The sequence below is a fragment of the Pseudophryne corroboree genome, chromosome 1 (genome assembly GCF_028390025.1).
Source record: "Pseudophryne corroboree isolate aPseCor3 chromosome 1, aPseCor3.hap2, whole genome shotgun sequence".
NCBI classification, from domain to species: Eukaryota; Metazoa; Chordata; class Amphibia; order Anura; family Myobatrachidae; genus Pseudophryne; species Pseudophryne corroboree.
This window is the reverse complement of record NC_086444.1, coordinates 512,006,918-512,027,631: the sequence shown is the minus strand read 5'-3', so window position 1 is coordinate 512,027,631 and position 20,714 is coordinate 512,006,918. Positions and strand designations below refer to the sequence as shown.

Here is a 20,714-nt window from a genome sequence, read left to right as displayed (position 1 = left end):
TGTTTGTCTAATTCTAAAGCCAATCTTTTCACAAGTAACAAGAAATAGAAACTGTAGAGCAAAGAAGAAAATGAATAACATTGTCAGAAGTGGGATTTGAACCCAGGCCACTCAGCGCCTTAGACCGCTCGGCCATCCTGACACATGAAACCACTGCTTTTTTAAAAGATGTATATTATTAAATAACCTATCTATAGTTACAATGACAATGTTGCTATTAAAACTGTTAATTTAAAAACTAAATATGAATTGCTTTTCCATTCATTTTAAAGAGGTTTCTAGTTGGCGTTACAATAAAAGTAAGTTTTGTTTTCCATGTTCAGGGTTGGAATCCAAGTGTCTAGAGTTTGTTCTCTAATGGATTTTAACTCAGCAATGAAATTAAATTTGTGAATCTTGCACAAACTGGCTACTTAATTTAGCTCATGGGTTTGATTGGATGCCATTGTAGTGGACCCCAGTGGGGTTTCTGTTCATGACCATTGGCTGAGAAGAGCAGTTTTCTTAAGCCAAAGATATGGAGCCCTCATTCTGAATTTGTGAGATATTTTATTTTGCTACCTCTGTAAATAAAGAATTGTGGATCAAATAATAAAAATAATATGATATACACATATGTGGTTGGTTTCAAGCTCTTTTATCTAGAGAGAATACAATCTGATCTTTTATTGCAACATGGGAAATAATGAAATAATTGATGCATTTTTTATGTTGTAAATATAAAGAGATTTGCAGTGAGTGTAAGTCTAATTCTAAAGTCAATCTTTTCACAAGTAACAAGAAATAGAAACTGTAGAGCAAAGAAGAAAATGAATAACATTGTCAGAAGTGGGATTTGAACCAACGCCTCCAGAGGAGACTGCGACCTGAACACAGCGCCTTAGACCGCTCGGCCATCCTGACACATGAAACCACTGCTTTTTGAAAAGATGTATATTATGAAATAACCTATCTATAGTTACAATGACAATGTTGCTATTAAAACTGTTAATTTAAAAACTAGATATGAATTGCTTTTCCATTCATTTTAAAGAGGTTTCTAGTTGGCGTTACAATAAAAGTAAGTTTTGTTTTCCATGTTCACGGTTGGAATCCAAGTGTCTAGAGTTTGTTCCCTAATGGATTTTAACTCAGCAATGAAATGAAATTTGTGAATCTTGCACAAACTGGCTACTAAATTTAGCTCATGGGTTTGATTGGATGCCAATTTAGTGGACCCCAGTGGAGTTTCTGTTCATGACCATTGGCTGAGAAGAGCAGTTTTCTTAAGCCAAAGATATGGAGCCCTCATTCTTAATTTGTGAGATATTTTATTTTGCTACCTCTGTAAATAAAGAATTGTGGATCAAATAATAAAAATAATATGATATACACATATGTGGTTGGTTTCAAGCTCTTTTATCCAGGGAGAATACAATCTGATCTTTTATTGCAACATGGGAAATAATGAAATAATTGATGCATTTTTTATGTTGTAAATTGAAAGAGATTTGCAGTGAGTGTAAGTCTAATTCTAAAGTCAATCTTTTCACAAGTAACAAGAAATAGAAACTGTAGAGCAAAGAAGAAAATGAATAACATTGTCAGAAGTGGGATTTGAACCCAGGCCACTCAGCGCCTTAGACCGCTCGGCCATCCTGACACATGAAACCACTGCTTTTTGAAAAGATGTATATTATGAAATAACCTATCTATAGTTACAATGACAATGTTGCTATTAAAACTGTTAGTTTAAAAACTAAATATGAATTGCTTTTTCATTCATTTTAAAGAGGTTTCTAGTTGGCGTTACAATAAAAGTATGTTTTGTTTTCCATGTTCAGGGTTGGAATCCAAGTGTCTAGAGTTTGTTCTCTAATGGATTTTAACTCAGCAATGAAATTAAATTTGTGAATCTTGCACAAACTGATTATTTAATTTAGCTCATGGGTTCGATTGGATGCCATTGTAGTGGACCCCAGTGGGGTTTCTGTTCATGACCATTGGCTGAGAAGAGCAGTTTTCTTAAGCCAAAGATATGGAGCCCTCATTCTGAATTTGTGAGATATTTTATTTTGCTACCTCTGTAAATAAAGAATTGTGGATCAAATAATAAAAATAATATGATATACACATATGTGGTTGGTTTCAAGCTCTTTTATCCAGGGAGAATACAATCTAATCTTTTATTGCAACATGGGAAATAATGAAATAATTGATGCATTTTTTATGTTGTAAATTGAAAGAGATTTGCAGTGAGTGTTTGTCTAATTCTAAAGCCAATCTTTTCACAAGTAACAAGAAATAGAAACTGTAGAGCAAAGAAGAAAATGAATAACATTGTCAGAAGTGGGATTTGAACCCAGGCCACTCAGCGCCTTAGACCGCTCGGCCATCCTGACACATGAAACCACTGCTTTTTGAAAAGATGTATATTATGAAATAACCTATCTATAGTTACAATGACAATGTTGCTATTAAAACTGTTAATTTAAAAAATAAATATGAATTGCTTTTCCATTCATTTTAAAGAGGTTTCTAGTTGGCGTTACAATAAAAGTAAGTTTTGTTTTCCATGTTCAGGGTTGGAATCCAAGTGTCTAGAGTTTGTTCTCTAATGGATTTTAACTCAGCAATGAAATTAAATTTGTGAATCTTGCACAAACTGGCTACTTAATTTAGCTCATGGGTTCGATTGGATGCCATTGTAGTGGACCCCAGTAGGGTTTTTGTTCATGACCATTGGCTGAGAAGAGCAGTTTTCTTAAGCCAAAGATATGGAGCCCTCATTCTGAATTTGTGAGATATTTTATTTTGCTACCTCTGTAAATAAAGAATTGTGGATCAAATAATAAAAATAATATGATATACACATATGTGGTTGGTTTCAAGCTCTTTTATCCAGGGAGAATACAATCTGATCTTTTATTGCAACATGGGAAATAATGAAATAATTGATGCATTTTTTATGTTGTAAATTGAAAGAGATTTGCAGTGAGTGTTTGTCTAATTCTAAAGCCAATCTTTTCACAAGTAACAAGAAATAGAAACTGTAGAGCAAAGAAGAAAATGAATAACATTGTCAGAAGTGGGATTTGAACCCAGGCCACTCATCGCCTTAGACCGCTCGGCCATCCTGACACATGAAACCACTGCTTTTTGAAAAGATGTATATTATGAAATAACCTATCTATAGTTACAATGACAATGTTGCTATTAAAACTGTTAATTTAAAAACTAAATATGAATTGCTTTTTCATTCATTTTAAAGAGGTTTCTAGTTGGCGTTACAATAAAAGTATGTTTTGTTTTCCATGTTCAGGGTTGGAATCCAAGTGTCTAGAGTTTGTTCTCTAATGGATTTTAACTCAGCAATGAAATTAAATTTGTGAATCTTGCACAAACTGGTTATTTAATTTAGCTCATGGGTTCGATTGGATGCCATTGTAGTGGACCCCAGTGGGGTTTCTGTTCATGACCATTGGCTGAGAAGAGCAGTTTTCTTAAGCCAAAGATATGGAGCCCTCATTCTGAATTTGTGAGATATTTTATTTTGCTACCTCTGTACATAAAGAATTGTGGATCAAATAATAAAAATAATATGATATACACATATGTGGTTGGTTTCAAGCTCTTTTATCCAGGGAGAATACAATCTGATCTTTTATTGCAACATGGGAAATAATGAAATAATTGATGCATTTTTTATGTTGTAAATTGAAAGAGATTTGCAGTGAGTGTTTGTCTAATTCTAAAGCCAATCTTTTCACAAGTAACAAGAAATAGAAACTGTAGAGCAAAGAAGAAAATGAATAACATTGTCAGAAGTGGGATTTGAACCCAGGCCACTCAGCGCCTTAGACCGCTCGGCCATCCTGACACATGAAACCACTGCTTTTTTAAAAGATGTATATTATTAAATAACCTATCTATAGTTACAATGACAATGTTGCTATTAAAACTGTTAATTTAAAAACTAAATATGAATTGCTTTTCCATTCATTTTAAAGAGGTTTCTAGTTGGCGTTACAATAAAAGTAAGTTTTGTTTTCCATGTTCAGGGTTGGAATCCAAGTGTCTAGAGTTTGTTCTCTAATGGATTTTAACTCAGCAATGAAATTAAATTTGTGAATCTTGCACAAACTGGCTACTTAATTTAGCTCATGGGTTTGATTGGATGCCATTGTAGTGGACCCCAGTGGGGTTTCTGTTCATGACCATTGGCTGAGAAGAGCAGTTTTCTTAAGCCAAAGATATGGAGCCCTCATTCTGAATTTGTGAGATATTTTATTTTGCTACCTCTGTAAATAAAGAATTGTGGATCAAATAATAAAAATAATATGATATACACATATGTGGTTGGTTTCAAGCTCTTTTATCTAGAGAGAATACAATCTGATCTTTTATTGCAACATGGGAAATAATGAAATAATTGATGCATTTTTTATGTTGTAAATATAAAGAGATTTGCAGTGAGTGTAAGTCTAATTCTAAAGTCAATCTTTTCACAAGTAACAAGAAATAGAAACTGTAGAGCAAAGAAGAAAATGAATAACATTGTCAGAAGTGGGATTTGAACCCAGGCCACTCAGCGCCTTAGACCGCTCGGCCATCCTGACACATGAAACCACTGCTTTTTTAAAAGATGTATATTATTAAATAACCTATCTATAGTTACAATGACAATGTTGCTATTAAAACTGTTAATTTAAAAACTAGATATAAATTGCTTTTCCATTCATTTTAAAGAGGTTTCTAGTTGGCGTTACAATAAAAGTAAGTTTTGTTTTCCATGTTCACGGTTGGAATCCAAGTGGCTAGAGTTTGTTCCCTAATGGATTTTAACTCAGCAATGAAATGAAATTTGTGAATCTTGCACAAACTGGCTACTTAATTTAGCTCATGGGTTTGATTGGATGCCAATTTAGTGGACCCCAGTGGAGTTTCTGTTCATGACCATTGGCTGAGAAGAGCAGTTTTCTTAAGCCAAAGATATGGAGCCCTCATTCTTAATTTGTGAGATATTTTATTTTGCTACCTCTGTAAATAAAGAATTGTGGATCAAATAATAAAAATAATATGATATACACATATGTGGTTGGTTTCAAGCTCTTTTATCCAGGGAGAATACAATCTGATCTTTTATTGCAACATGGGAAATAATGAAATAATTGATGCATTTTTTATGTTGTAAATTGAAAGAGATTTGCAGTGAGTGTAAGTCTAATTCTAAAGTCAATCTTTTCACAAGTAACAAGAAATAGAAACTGTAGAGCAAAGAAGAAAATGAATAACATTGTCAGAAGTGGGATTTGAACCCACGCCTCCAGAGGAGACTGCGACCTGAACGCAGTGCCTTAGACCGCTCGGCCATCCTGACACATGAAACCACTACTTTTTGAAAAGATGTATATTATGAAATAACCTATCTATACTTACAATGACAATGTTGCTATTAAAACTGTTAATTTAAAAACTAGATATGAATTGCTTTTCCATTCATTTTAAAGAGGTTTCTAGTTGGCGTTACAATAAAAGTAAGTTTTGTTTTCCATGTTCAGGGTTGGAATCCAAGTGTCTAGAGTTTGTTCTCTAATGGATTTTAACTCAGCAATGAAATTAAATTTGTGAATCTTGCACAAACTGGCTACTTAATTTAGCTCATGGGTTCGATTGGATGCCATTGTAGTGGACCCCAGTAGGGTTTTTGTTCATGACCATTGGCTGAGAAGAGCAGTTTTCTTAAGCCAAAGATATGGAGCCCTCATTCTGAATTTGTGAGATATTTTATTTTGCTACCTCTGTAAATAAAGAATTGTGGATCAAATAATAAAAATAATATGATATACACATATGTGGTTGGTTTCAAGCTCTTTTATCCAGGGAGAATACAATCTGATCTTTTATTGCAACATGGGAAATAATGAAATAATTGATGCATTTTTTATGTTGTAAATTGAAAGAGATTTGCAGTGAGTGTTTGTCTAATTCTAAAGCCAATCTTTTCACAAGTAACAAGAAATAGAAACTGTAGAGCAAAGAAGAAAATGAATAACATTGTCAGAAGTGGGATTTGAACCCAGGCCACTCAGCGCCTTAGACCGCTCGGCCATCCTGACACATGAAACCACTGCTTTTTGAAAAGATGTATATTATGAAATAACCTATCTATAGTTACAATGACAATGTTGCTATTAAAACTGTTAATTTAAAAACTAAATATGAATTGCTTTTTCATTCATTTTAAAGAGGTTTCTAGTTGGCGTTACAATAAAAGTATGTTTTGTTTTCCATGTTCAGGGTTGGAATCCAAGTGTCTAGAGTTTGTTCTCTAATGGATTTTAACTCAGCAATGAAATGAAATTTGTGAATCTTGCACAAACTGGCTACTTAATTTAGCTCATGGGTTTGATTGGATGCCATTGTAGTGGACCCCAGTGGGGTTTCTGTTCATGACCATTGGCTGAGAAGAGCAGTTTTCTTAAGCCAAAGATATGGAGCCCTCATTCTGAATTTGTGAGATATTTTATTTTGCTACCTCTGTAAATAAAGAATTGTGGATCAAATAATAAAAATAATATGATATACACATATGTGGTTGGTTTCAAGCTCTTTTATCCAGAGAGAATACAATCTGATCTTTTATTGCAACATGGGAAATAATGAAATAATTGATGCATTTTTTATGTTGTAAATTGAAAGAGATTTGCAGTGAGTGTTTGTCTAATTCTAAAGCCAATCTTTTCACAAGTAACAAGAAATAGAAACTGTAGAGCAAAGAAGAAAATGAATAACATTGTCAGAAGTGGGATTTGAACCCAGGCCACTCAGCGCCTTAGACCGCTCGGCCATCCTGACACATGAAACCACTGCTTTTTGAAAAGATGTATATTATGAAATAACCTATCTATAGTTACAATGACAATGTTGCTATTAAAACTGTTAGTTTAAAAACTAAATATGAATTGCTTTTTCATTCATTTTAAAGAGGTTTCTAGTTGGCGTTACAATAAAAGTATGTTTTGTTTTCCATGTTCAGGGTTGGAATCCAAGTGTCTAGAGTTTGTTCTCTAATGGATTTTAACTCAGCAATGAAATTAAATTTGTGAATCTTGCACAAACTGGTTATTTAATTTAGCTCATGGGTTCGATTGGATGCCATTGTAGTGGACCCCAGTGGGGTTTCTGTTCATGACCATTGGCTGAGAAGAGCAGTTTTCTTAAGCCAATGATATAGAGCCCTCATTCTGAATTTGTGAGATATTTTATTTTGCTACCTCTGTAAATAAAGAATTGTGGATCAAATAATAAAAATAATATGATATACACATATGTGGTTGGTTTCAAGCTCTTTTATCTAGAGAGAATACAATCTGATCTTTTATTGCAACATGGGAAATAATGAAATAATTGATGCATTTTTTATGTTGTAAATATAAAGAGATTTGCAGTGAGTGTAAGTCTAATTCTAAAGTCAATCTTTTCACAAGTAACAAGAAATAGAAACTGTAGAGCAAAGAAGAAAATGAATAACATTGTCAGAAGTGGGATTTGAACCAACGCCTCCAGAGGAGACTGCGACCTGAACGCAGCGCCTTAGACCGCTCGGCCATCCTGACACATGAAACCACTGCTTTTTGAAAAGATGTATATTATGAAATAACCTATCTATAGTTACAATGACAATGTTGCTATTAAAACTGTTAATTTAAAAACTAGATATGAATTGCTTTTCCATTCATTTTAAAGAGGTTTCTAGTTGGCGTTACAATAAAAGTAAGTTTTGTTTTCCATGTTCACGGTTGGAATCCAAGTGTCTAGAGTTTGTTCCCTAATGGATTTTAACTCAGCAATGAAATGAAATTTGTGAATCTTGCACAAACTGGCTACTTAATTTAGCTCATGGGTTTGATTGGATGCCAATTTAGTGGACCCCAGTGGAGTTTCTGTTCATGACCATTGGCTGAGAAGAGCAGTTTTCTTAAGCCAAAGATATGGAGCCCTCATTCTTAATTTGTGAGATATTTTATTTTGCTACCTCTGTAAATAAAGAATTGTGGATCAAATAATAAAAATAATATGATATACACATATGTGGTTGGTTTCAAGCTCTTTTATCCAGGGAGAATACAATCTGATCTTTTATTGCAACATGGGAAATAATGAAATAATTGATGCATTTTTTATGTTGTAAATTGAAAGAGATTTGCAGTGAGTGTAAGTCTAATTCTAAAGTCAATCTTTTCACAAGTAACAAGAAATAGAAACTGTAGAGCAAAGAAGAAAATGAATAACATTGTCAGAAGTGGGATTTGAACCCACGCCTCCAGAGGAGACTGCGACCTGAACGCAGCGCCTTAGACCGCTCGGCCATCCTGACACATGAAACCACTACTTTTTGAAAAGATGTATATTATGAAATAACCTATCTATACTTACAATGACAATGTTGCTATTAAAACTGTTAATTTAAAAACTAGATATGAATTGCTTTTCCATTCATTTTAAAGAGGTTTCTAGTTGGCGTTACAATAAAAGTAAGTTTTGTTTTCCATGTTCAGGGTTGGAATCCAAGTGTCTAGAGTTTGTTCTCTAATGGATTTTAACTCAGCAATGAAATTAAATTTGTGAATCTTGCACAAACTGGCTACTTAATTTAGCTCATGGGTTCGATTGGATGCCATTGTAGTGGACCCCAGTAGGGTTTTTGTTCATGACCATTGGCTGAGAAGAGCAGTTTTCTTAAGCCAAAGATATGGAGCCCTCATTCTGAATTTGTGAGATATTTTATTTTGCTACCTCTGTAAATAAAGAATTGTGGATCAAATAATAAAAATAATATGATATACACATATGTGGTTGGTTTCAAGCTCTTTTATCCAGGGAGAATACAATCTGATCTTTTATTGCAACATGGGAAATAATGAAATAATTGATGCATTTTTTATGTTGTAAATTGAAAGAGATTTGCAGTGAGTGTTTGTCTAATTCTAAAGCCAATCTTTTCACAAGTAACAAGAAATAGAAACTGTAGAGCAAAGAAGAAAATGAATAACATTGTCAGAAGTGGGATTTGAACCCAGGCCACTCAGCGCCTTAGACCGCTCGGCCATCCTGACACATGAAACCACTGCTTTTTGAAAAGATGTATATTATGAAATAACCTATCTATAGTTACAATGACAATGTTGCTATTAAAACTGTTAATTTAAAAACTAAATATGAATTGCTTTTTCATTCATTTTAAAGAGGTTTCTAGTTGGCGTTACAATAAAAGTAAGTTTTGTTTTCCATGTTCAGGGTTGGAATCCAAGTGTCTAGAGTTTGTTCTCTAATGGATTTTAACTCAGCAATGAAATTAAATTTGTGAATCTTGCACAAACTGGTTATTTAATTTAGCTCATGGGTTCGATTGGATGCCATTGTAGTGGACCCCAGTGGGGTTTTTGTTCATGACCATTGGCTGAGAAGAGCAGTTTTCTTAAGCCAAAGATATGGAGCCCTCATTCTGAATTTGTGAGATATTTTATTTTGCTACCTCTGTAAATAAAGAATTGTGGATCAAATAATAAAAATAATATGATATACACATATGTGGTTGGTTTCAAGCTCTTTTATCCAGAGAGAATACAATCTGATCTTTTATTGCAACATGGGAAATAATGAAATAATTGATGCATTTTTTATGTTGTAAATTGAAAGAGATTTGCAGTGAGTGTTTGTCTAATTCTAAAGCCAATCTTTTCACAAGTAACAAGAAATAGAAACTGTAGAGCAAAGAAGAAAATGAATAACATTGTCAGAAGTGGGATTTGAACCCAGGCCACTCATCGCCTTAGACCGCTCGGCCATCCTGACACATGAAACCACTGCTTTTTGAAAAGATGTATATTATGAAATAACCTATCTATAGTTACAATGACAATGTTGCTATTAAAACTGTTAATTTAAAAACTAAATATGAATTGCTTTTTCATTCATTTTAAAGAGGTTTCTAGTTGGCGTTACAATAAAAGTAAGTTTTGTTTTCCATGTTCAGGGTTGGAATCCAAGTGTCTAGAGTTTGTTCTCTAATGGATTTTAACTCAGCAATGAAATGAAATTTGTGAATCTTGCACAAACTGGCTACTTAATTTAGCTCATGGGTTTGATTGGATGCCATTGTAGTGCACCCCAGTGGGGTTTCTGTTCATGACCATTGGCTGAGAAGAGCAGTTTTCTTAAGCCAAAGATATGGAGCCCTCATTCTGAATTTGTGAGATATTTTATTTTGCTACCTCTGTACATAAAGAATTGTGGATCAAATAATAAAAATAATATGATATACACATATGTGGTTGGTTTCAAGCTCTTTTATCCAGGGAGAATACAATCTGATCTTTTATTGCAACATGGGAAATAATGAAATAATTGATGCATTTTTTATGTTGTAAATTGAAAGAGATTTGCAGTGAGTGTTTGTCTAATTCTAAAGCCAATCTTTTCACAAGTAACAAGAAATAGAAACTGTAGAGCAAAGAAGAAAATGAATAACATTGTCAGAAGTGGGATTTGAACCCAGGCCACTCAGCGCCTTAGACCGCTCGGCCATCCTGACACATGAAACCACTGCTTTTTTAAAAGATGTATATTATTAAATAACCTATCTATAGTTACAATGACAATGTTGCTATTAAAACTGTTAATTTAAAAACTAAATATGAATTGCTTTTCCATTCATTTTAAAGAGGTTTCTAGTTGGCGTTACAATAAAAGTAAGTTTTGTTTTCCATGTTCAGGGTTGGAATCCAAGTGTCTAGAGTTTGTTCTCTAATGGATTTTAACTCAGCAATGAAATTAAATTTGTGAATCTTGCACAAACTGGCTACTTAATTTAGCTCATGGGTTTGATTGGATGCCATTGTAGTGGACCCCAGTGGGGTTTCTGTTCATGACCATTGGCTGAGAAGAGCAGTTTTCTTAAGCCAAAGATATGGAGCCCTCATTCTGAATTTGTGAGATATTTTATTTTGCTACCTCTGTAAATAAAGAATTGTGGATCAAATAATAAAAATAATATGATATACACATATGTGGTTGGTTTCAAGCTCTTTTATCTAGAGAGAATACAATCTGATCTTTTATTGCAACATGGGAAATAATGAAATAATTGATGCATTTTTTATGTTGTAAATATAAAGAGATTTGCAGTGAGTGTAAGTCTAATTCTAAAGTCAATCTTTTCACAAGTAACAAGAAATAGAAACTGTAGAGCAAAGAAGAAAATGAATAACATTGTCAGAAGTGGGATTTGAACCAACGCCTCCAGAGGAGACTGCGACCTGAACGCAGCGCCTTAGACCGCTCGGCCATCCTGACACATGAAACCACTGCTTTTTGAAAAGATGTATATTATGAAATAACCTATCTATAGTTACAATGACAATGTTGCTATTAAAACTGTTAATTTAAAAACTAGATATGAATTGCTTTTCCATTCATTTTAAAGAGGTTTCTAGTTGGCGTTACAATAAAAGTAAGTTTTGTTTTCCATGTTCACGGTTGGAATCCAAGTGTCTAGAGTTTGTTCCCTAATGGATTTTAACTCAGCAATGAAATGAAATTTGTGAATCTTGCACAAACTGGCTACTTAATTTAGCTCATGGGTTTGATTGGATGCCAATTTAGTGGACCCCAGTGGAGTTTCTGTTCATGACCATTGGCTGAGAAGAGCAGTTTTCTTAAGCCAAAGATATGGAGCCCTCATTCTTAATTTGTGAGATATTTTATTTTGCTACCTCTGTAAATAAAGAATTGTGGATCAAATAATAAAAATAATATGATATACACATATGTGGTTGGTTTCAAGCTCTTTTATCCAGGGAGAATACAATCTGATCTTTTATTGCAACATGGGAAATAATGAAATAATTGATGCATTTTTTATGTTGTAAATTGAAAGAGATTTGCAGTGAGTGTAAGTCTAATTCTAAAGTCAATCTTTTCACAAGTAACAAGAAATAGAAACTGTAGAGCAAAGAAGAAAATGAATAACATTGTCAGAAGTGGGATTTGAACCAACGCCTCCAGAGGAGACTGCGACCTGAACGCAGCGCCTTAGACCGCTCGGCCATCCTGACACATGAAACCACTACTTTTTGAAAAGATGTATATTATGAAATAACCTATCTATACTTACAATGACAATGTTGCTATTAAAACTGTTAATTTAAAAACTAGATATGAATTGCTTTTCCATTCATTTTAAAGAGGTTTCTAGTTGGCGTTACAATAAAAGTAAGTTTTGTTTTCCATGTTCAGGGTTGGAATCCAAGTGTCTAGAGTTTGTTCTCTAATGGATTTTAACTCAGCAATGAAATTAAATTTGTGAATCTTGCACAAACTGGCTACTTAATTTAGCTCATGGGTTCGATTGGATGCCATTGTAGTGGACCCCAGTAGGGTTTTTGTTCATGACCATTGGCTGAGAAGAGCAGTTTTCTTAAGCCAAAGATATGGAGCCCTCATTCTGAATTTGTGAGATATTTTATTTTGCTACCTCTGTAAATAAAGAATTGTGGATCAAATAATAAAAATAATATGATATACACATATGTGGTTGGTTTCAAGCTCTTTTATCCAGGGAGAATACAATCTGATCTTTTATTGCAACATGGGAAATAATGAAATAATTGATGCATTTTTTTATGTTGTAAATTGAAAGAGATTTGCAGTGAGTGTTTGTCTAATTCTAAAGCCAATCTTTTCACAAGTAACAAGAAATAGAAACTGTAGAGCAAAGAAGAAAATGAATAACATTGTCAGAAGTGGGATTTGAACCCAGGCCACTCAGCGCCTTAGACCGCTCGGCCATCCTGACACATGAAACCACTGCTTTTTGAAAAGATGTATATTATGAAATAACCTATCTATAGTTACAATGACAATGTTGCTATTAAAACTGTTAATTTAAAAACTAAATATGAATTGCTTTTTCATTCATTTTAAAGAGGTTTCTAGTTGGCGTTACAATAAAAGTAAGTTTTGTTTTCCATGTTCAGGGTTGGAATCCAAGTGTCTAGAGTTTGTTCTCTAATGGATTTTAACTCAGCAATGAAATGAAATTTGTGAATCTTGCACAAACTGGCTACTTAATTTAGCTCATGGGTTTGATTGGATGCCATTGTAGTGCACCCCAGTGGGGTTTCTGTTCATGACCATTGGCTGAGAAGAGCAGTTTTCTTAAGCCAAAGATATGGAGCCCTCATTCTGAATTTGTGAGATATTTTATTTTGCTACCTCTGTAAATAAAGAATTGTGGATCAAATAATAAAAATAATATGATATACACATATGTGGTTGGTTTCAAGCTCTTTTATCCAGAGAGAATACAATCTGATCTTTTATTGCAACATGGGAAATAATGAAATAATTGATGCATTTTTTATGTTGTAAATTGAAAGAGATTTGCAGTGAGTGTTTGTCTAATTCTAAAGCCAATCTTTTCACAAGTAACAAGAAATAGAAACTGTAGAGCAAAGAAGAAAATGAATAACATTGTCAGAAGTGGGATTTGAACCCAGGCCACTCAGCGCCTTAGACCGCTCGGCCATCCTGACACATGAAACCACTGCTTTTTGAAAAGATGTATATTATGAAATAACCTATCTATAGTTACAATGACAATGTTGCTATTAAAACTGTTAGTTTAAAAACTAAATATGAATTGCTTTTTCATTCATTTTAAAGAGGTTTCTAGTTGGCGTTACAATAAAAGTATGTTTTGTTTTCCATGTTCAGGGTTGGAATCCAAGTGTCTAGAGTTTGTTCTCTAATGGATTTTAACTCAGCAATGAAATTAAATTTGTGAATCTTGCACAAACTGATTATTTAATTTAGCTCATGGGTTCGATTGGATGCCATTGTAGTGGACCCCAGTGGGGTTTCTGTTCATGACCATTGGCTGAGAAGAGCAGTTTTCTTAAGCCAAAGATATAGAGCCCTCATTCTGAATTTGTGAGATATTTTATTTTGCTACCTCTGTAAATAAAGAATTGTGGATCAAATAATAAAAATAATATGATATACACATATGTGGTTGGTTTCAAGCTCTTTTATCCAGGGTGAATACAATCTAATCTTTTATTGCAACATGGGAAATAATGAAATAATTGATGCATTTTTTATGTTGTAAATTGAAAGAGATTTGCAGTGAGTGTTTGTCTAATTCTAAAGCCAATCTTTTCACAAGTAACAAGAAATAGAAACTGTAGAGCAAAGAAGAAAATGAATAACATTGTCAGAAGTGGGATTTGAACCCAGGCCACTCAGCGCCTTAGACCGCTCGGCCATCCTGACACATGAAACCACTGCTTTTTGAAAAGATGTATATTATGAAATAACCTATCTATAGTTACAATGACAATGTTGCTATTAAAACTGTTAATTTAAAAAATAAATATGAATTGCTTTTCCATTCATTTTAAAGAGGTTTCTAGTTGGCGTTACAATAAAAGTAAGTTTTGTTTTCCATGTTCAGGGTTGGAATCCAAGTGTCTAGAGTTTGTTCTCTAATGGATTTTAACTCAGCAATGAAATTAAATTTGTGAATCTTGCACAAACTGGCTACTTAATTTAGCTCATGGGTTCGATTGGATGCCATTGTAGTGGACCCCAGTAGGGTTTTTGTTCATGACCATTGGCTGAGAAGAGCAGTTTTCTTAAGCCAAAGATATGGAGCCCTCATTCTGAATTTGTGAGATATTTTATTTTGCTACCTCTGTAAATAAAGAATTGTGGATCAAATAATAAAAATAATATGATATACACATATGTGGTTGGTTTCAAGCTCTTTTATCCAGGGAGAATACAATCTGATCTTTTATTGCAACATGGGAAATAATGAAATAATTGATGCATTTTTTATGTTGTAAATTGAAAGAGATTTGCAGTGAGTGTTTGTCTAATTCTAAAGCCAATCTTTTCACAAGTAACAAGAAATAGAAACTGTAGAGCAAAGAAGAAAATGAATAACATTGTCAGAAGTGGGATTTGAACCCAGGCCACTCATCGCCTTAGACCGCTCGGCCATCCTGACACATGAAACCACTGCTTTTTGAAAAGATGTATATTATGAAATAACCTATCTATAGTTACAATGACAATGTTGCTATTAAAACTGTTAATTTAAAAACTAAATATGAATTGCTTTTTCATTCATTTTAAAGAGGTTTCTAGTTGGCGTTACAATAAAAGTATGTTTTGTTTTCCATGTTCAGGGTTGGAATCCAAGTGTCTAGAGTTTGTTCTCTAATGGATTTTAACTCAGCAATGAAATTAAATTTGTGAATCTTGCACAAACTGGTTATTTAATTTAGCTCATGGGTTCGATTGGATGCCATTGTAGTGGACCCCAGTGGGGTTTCTGTTCATGACCATTGGCTGAGAAGAGCAGTTTTCTTAAGCCAAAGATATGGAGCCCTCATTCTGAATTTGTGAGATATTTTATTTTGCTACCTCTGTACATAAAGAATTGTGGATCAAATAATAAAAATAATATGATATACACATATGTGGTTGGTTTCAAGCTCTTTTATCCAGGGAGAATACAATCTGATCTTTTATTGCAACATGGGAAATAATGAAATAATTGATGCATTTTTTATGTTGTAAATTGAAAGAGATTTGCAGTGAGTGTTTGTCTAATTCTAAAGCCAATCTTTTCACAAGTAACAAGAAATAGAAACTGTAGAGCAAAGAAGAAAATGAATAACATTGTCAGAAGTGGGATTTGAACCCAGGCCACTCAGCGCCTTAGACCGCTCGGCCATCCTGACACATGAAACCACTGCTTTTTTAAAAGATGTATATTATTAAATAACCTATCTATAGTTACAATGACAATGTTGCTATTAAAACTGTTAATTTAAAAACTAAATATGAATTGCTTTTCCATTCATTTTAAAGAGGTTTCTAGTTGGCGTTACAATAAAAGTAAGTTTTGTTTTCCATGTTCAGGGTTGGAATCCAAGTGTCTAGAGTTTGTTCTCTAATGGATTTTAACTCAGCAATGAAATTAAATTTGTGAATCTTGCACAAACTGGCTACTTAATTTAGCTCATGGGTTTGATTGGATGCCATTGTAGTGGACCCCAGTGGGGTTTCTGTTCATGACCATTGGCTGAGAAGAGCAGTTTTCTTAAGCCAAAGATATGGAGCCCTCATTCTGAATTTGTGAGATATTTTATTTTGCTACCTCTGTAAATAAAGAATTGTGGATCAAATAATAAAAATAATATGATATACACATATGTGGTTGGTTTCAAGCTCTTTTATCTAGAGAGAATACAATCTGATCTTTTATTGCAACATGGGAAATAATGAAATAATTGATGCATTTTTTATGTTGTAAATATAAAGAGATTTGCAGTGAGTGTAAGTCTAATTCTAAAGTCAATCTTTTCACAAGTAACAAGAAATAGAAACTGTAGAGCAAAGAAGAAAATGAATAACATTGTCAGAAGTGGGATTTGAACCAACGCCTCCAGAGGAGACTGCGACCTGAACGCAGCGCCTTAGACCGCTCGCCCATCCTGACACATGAAACCACTGCTTTTTGAAAAGATGTATATTATGAAATAACCTATCTATAGTTACAATGACAATGTTGCTATTAAAACTGTTAATTTAAAAACTAGATATGAATTGCTTTTCCATTCATTTTAAAGAGGTTTCTAGTTGGCGTTACAATAAAAGTAAGTTTTGTTTTCCATGTTCACGGTTGGAATCCAAGTGTCTAGAGTTTGTTCCCTAATGGATTTTAACTCAGCAATGAAATGAAATTTGTGAATCTTGCACAAACTGGCTACTTAATTTAGCTCATGGGTTTGATTGGATGCCAATTTAGTGGACCCCAGTGGAGTTTCTGTTCATGACCATTGGCTGAGAAGAGCAGTTTTCTTAAGCCAAAGATATGGAGCCCTCATTCTTAATTTGTGAGATATTTTATTTTGCTACCTCTGTAAATAAAGAATTGTGGATCAAATAATAAAAATAATATGATATACACATATGTGGTTGGTTTCAAGCTCTTTTATCCAGGGAGAATACAATCTGATCTTTTATTGCAACATGGGAAATAATGAAATAATTGATGCATTTTTTATGTTGTAAATTGAAAGAGATTTGCAGTGAGTGTAAGTCTAATTCTAAAGTCAATCTTTTCACAAGTAACAAGAAATAGAAACTGTAGAGCAAAGAAGAAAATGAATAACATTGTCAGAAGTGGGATTTGAACCCACGCCTCCAGAGGAGACTGCGACCTGAACGCAGCGCCTTAGACCGCTCGGCCATCCTGACACATGAAACCACTACTTTTTGAAAAGATGTATATTATGAAATAACCTATCTATACTTACAATGACAATGTTGCTATTAAAACTGTTAATTTAAAAACTAGATATGAATTGCTTTTCCATTCATTTTAAAGAGGTTTCTAGTTGGCGTTACAATAAAAGTAAGTTTTGTTTTCCATGTTCAGGGTTGGAATCCAAGTGTCTAGAGTTTGTTCTCTAATGGATTTTAACTCAGCAATGAAATTAAATTTGTGAATCTTGCACAAACTGGCTACTTAATTTAGCTCATGGGTTCGATTGGATGCCATTGTAGTGGACCCCAGTAGGGTTTTTGTTCATGACCATTGGCTGAGAAGAGCAGTTTTCTTAAGCCAAAGATATGGAGCCCTCATTCTGAATTTGTGAGATATTTTATTTTGCTACCTCTGTAAATAAAGAATTGTGGATCAAATAATAAAAATAATATGATATACACATATGTGGTTGGTTTCAAGCTCTTTTATCCAGGGAGAATACAATCTGATCTTTTATTGCAACATGGGAAATAATGAAATAATTGATGCATTTTTTATGTTGTAAATTGAAAGAGATTTGCAGTGAGTGTTTGTCTAATTCTAAAGCCAATCTTTTCACAAGTAACAAGAAATAGAAACTGTAGAGCAAAGAAGAAAATGAATAACATTGTCAGAAGTGGGATTTGAACCCAGGCCACTCAGCGCCTTAGACCGCTCGGCCATCCTGACACATGAAACCACTGCTTTTTGAAAAGATGTATATTATGAAATAACCTATCTATAGTTACAATGACAATGTTGCTATTAAAACTGTTAATTTAAAAACTAAATATGAATTGCTTTTTCATTCATTTTAAAGAGGTTTCTAGTTGGCGTTACAATAAAAGTAAGTTTTGTTTTCCATGTTCAGGGTTGGAATCCAAGTGTCTAGAGTTTGTTCTCTAATGGATTTTAACTCAGCAATGAAATTAAATTTGTGAATCTTGCACAAACTGGTTATTTAATTTAGCTCATGGGTTCGATTGGATGCCATTGTAGTGGACCCCAGTGGGGTTTTTGTTCATGACCATTGGCTGAGAAGAGCAGTTTTCTTAAGCCAAAGATATGGAGCCCTCATTCTGAATTTGTGAGATATTTTATTTTGCTACCTCTGTAAATAAAGAATTGTGGATCAAATAATAAAAATAATATGATATACACATATGTGGTTGGTTTCAAGCTCTTTTATCCAGAGAGAATACAATCTGATCTTTTATTGCAACATGGGAAATAATGAAATAATTGATGCATTTTTTATGTTGTAAATTGAAAGAGATTTGCAGTGAGTGTTTGTCTAATTCTAAAGCCAATCTTTTCACAAGTAACAAGAAATAGAAACTGTAGAGCAAAGAAGAAAATGAATAACATTGTCAGAAGTGGGATTTGAACCCAGGCCACTCATCGCCTTAGACCGCTCGGCCATCCTGACACATGAAACCACTGCTTTTTGAAAAGATGTATATTATGAAATAACCTATCTATAGTTACAATGACAATGTTGCTATTAAAACTGTTAATTTAAAAACTAAATATGAATTGCTTTTTCATTCATTTTAAAGAGGTTTCTAGTTGGCGTTACAATAAAAGTAAGTTTTGTTTTCCATGTTCAGGGTTGGAATCCAAGTGTCTAGAGTTTGTTCTCTAATGGATTTTAACTCAGCAATGAAATGAAATTTGTGAATCTTGCACAAACTGGCTACTTAATTTAGCTCATGGGTTTGATTGGATGCCATTGTAGTGCACCCCAGTGGGGTTTCTGTTCATGACCATTGGCTGAGAAGAGCAGTTTTCTTAAGCCAAAGATATGGAGCCCTCATTCTGAATTTGTGAGATATTTTATTTTGCTACCTCTGTACATAAAGAATTGTGGATCAAATAATAAAAATAATATGATATACACATATGTGGTTGGTTTCAAGCTCTTTTATCCAGGGAGAATACAATCTGATCTTTTATTGCAACATGGGAAATAATGAAATAATTGATGCATTTTTTATGTTGTAAATTGAAAGAGATTTGCAGTGAGTGTTTGTCTAATTCTAAAGCCAATCTTTTCACAAGTAACAAGAAATAGAAACTGTAGAGCAAAGAAGAAAATGAATAACATTGTCAGAAGTGGGATTTGAACCCAGGCCACTCAGCGCCTTAGACCGCTCGGCCATCCTGACACATGAAACCACTGCTTTTTTAAAAGATGTATATTATTAAATAACCTATCTATAGTTACAATGACAATGTTGCTATTAAAACTGTTAATTTAAAAACTAAATATGAATTGCTTTTCCATTCATTTTAAAGAGGTTTCTAGTTGGCGTTACAATAAAAGTAAGTTTTGTTTTCCATGTTCAGGGTTGGAATCCAAGTGTCTAGAGTTTGTTCTCTAATGGATTTTAACTCAGCAATGAAATTAAATTTGTGAATCTTGCACAAACTGGCTACTTAATTTAGCTCATGGGTTTGATTGGATGCCATTGTAGTGGACCCCAGTGGGGTTTCTGTTCATGACCATTGGCTGAGAAGAGCAGTTTTCTTAAGCCAAAGATATGGAGCCCTCATTCTGAATTTGTGAGATATTTTATTTTGCTACCTCTGTAAATAAAGAATTGTGGATCAAATAATAAAAATAATATGATATACACATATGTGGTTGGTTTCAAGCTCTTTTATCTAGAGAGAATACAATCTGATCTTTTATTGCAACATGGGAAATAATGAAATAATTGATGCATTTTTTATGTTGTAAATATAAAGAGATTTGCAGTGAGTGTAAGTCTAATTCTAAAGTCAATCTTTTCACAAGTAACAAGAAATAGAAACTGTAGAGCAAAGAAGAAAATGAATAACATTGTCAGAAGTGGGATTTGAACCAACGCCTCCAGAGGAGACTGCGACCTGAACACAGCGCCTTAGACCGCTCGGCCATCCTGACACATGAAACCACTGCTTTTTGAAAAGATGTATATTATGAAATAACCTATCTATAGTTACAATGACAATGTTGCTATTAAAACTGTTAATTTAAAAACTAGATATGAATTGCTTTTCCATTCATTTTAAAGAGGTTTCTAGTTGGCGTTACAATAAAAGTAAGTTTTGTTTTCCATGTTCACGGTTGGAATCCAAGTGTCTAGAGTTTGTTCCCTAATGGATTTTAACTCAGCAATGAAATGAAATTTGTGAATCTTGCACAAACTGGCTACTTAATTTAGCTCATGGGTTTGATTGGATGCCAATTTAGTGGACCCCAGTGGAGTTTCTGTTCATGACCATTGGCTGAGAAGAGCAGTTTTCTTAAGCCAAAGATATGGAGCCCTCATTCTTAATTTGTGAGATATTTTATTTTGCTACC

The 20,714-nt window shown here is 33.6% G+C and overlaps 9 non-coding genes across 9 annotated transcripts; all 9 read right to left on the bottom strand.

Annotated features, from left to right (window-relative positions):
- Positions 1-820: 820 nt before the first annotated feature.
- TRNAL-CAG (transfer RNA leucine (anticodon CAG)) lies at positions 821-903 on the bottom strand. Its single transcript has one exon. It is a non-coding gene; the product is annotated as a tRNA-Leu (tRNA).
- A 4,373-nt stretch (positions 904-5,276) lies between these two features.
- On the bottom strand, positions 5,277-5,359 carry TRNAL-CAG (transfer RNA leucine (anticodon CAG)). The gene has a single exon. It is a non-coding gene; the product is annotated as a tRNA-Leu (tRNA).
- Positions 5,360-7,515: 2,156 nt separating this feature from the next.
- On the bottom strand, positions 7,516-7,598 carry TRNAL-CAG (transfer RNA leucine (anticodon CAG)). The gene has a single exon. It is a non-coding gene; the product is annotated as a tRNA-Leu (tRNA).
- Positions 7,599-8,276: 678 nt separating this feature from the next.
- TRNAL-CAG (transfer RNA leucine (anticodon CAG)) lies at positions 8,277-8,359 on the bottom strand. The gene has a single exon. It is a non-coding gene; the product is annotated as a tRNA-Leu (tRNA).
- A 2,895-nt stretch (positions 8,360-11,254) lies between these two features.
- On the bottom strand, positions 11,255-11,337 carry TRNAL-CAG (transfer RNA leucine (anticodon CAG)). The gene has a single exon. It is a non-coding gene; the product is annotated as a tRNA-Leu (tRNA).
- A 678-nt stretch (positions 11,338-12,015) lies between these two features.
- TRNAL-CAG (transfer RNA leucine (anticodon CAG)) lies at positions 12,016-12,098 on the bottom strand. The gene has a single exon. It is a non-coding gene; the product is annotated as a tRNA-Leu (tRNA).
- A 4,374-nt stretch (positions 12,099-16,472) lies between these two features.
- Positions 16,473-16,555, bottom strand: TRNAL-CAG (transfer RNA leucine (anticodon CAG)). The gene has a single exon. It is a non-coding gene; the product is annotated as a tRNA-Leu (tRNA).
- Positions 16,556-17,233: 678 nt separating this feature from the next.
- TRNAL-CAG (transfer RNA leucine (anticodon CAG)) lies at positions 17,234-17,316 on the bottom strand. The gene has a single exon. It is a non-coding gene; the product is annotated as a tRNA-Leu (tRNA).
- Positions 17,317-20,211: 2,895 nt separating this feature from the next.
- TRNAL-CAG (transfer RNA leucine (anticodon CAG)) lies at positions 20,212-20,294 on the bottom strand. The gene has a single exon. It is a non-coding gene; the product is annotated as a tRNA-Leu (tRNA).
- Between the last annotated feature and the right edge of the window lie 420 nt (positions 20,295-20,714).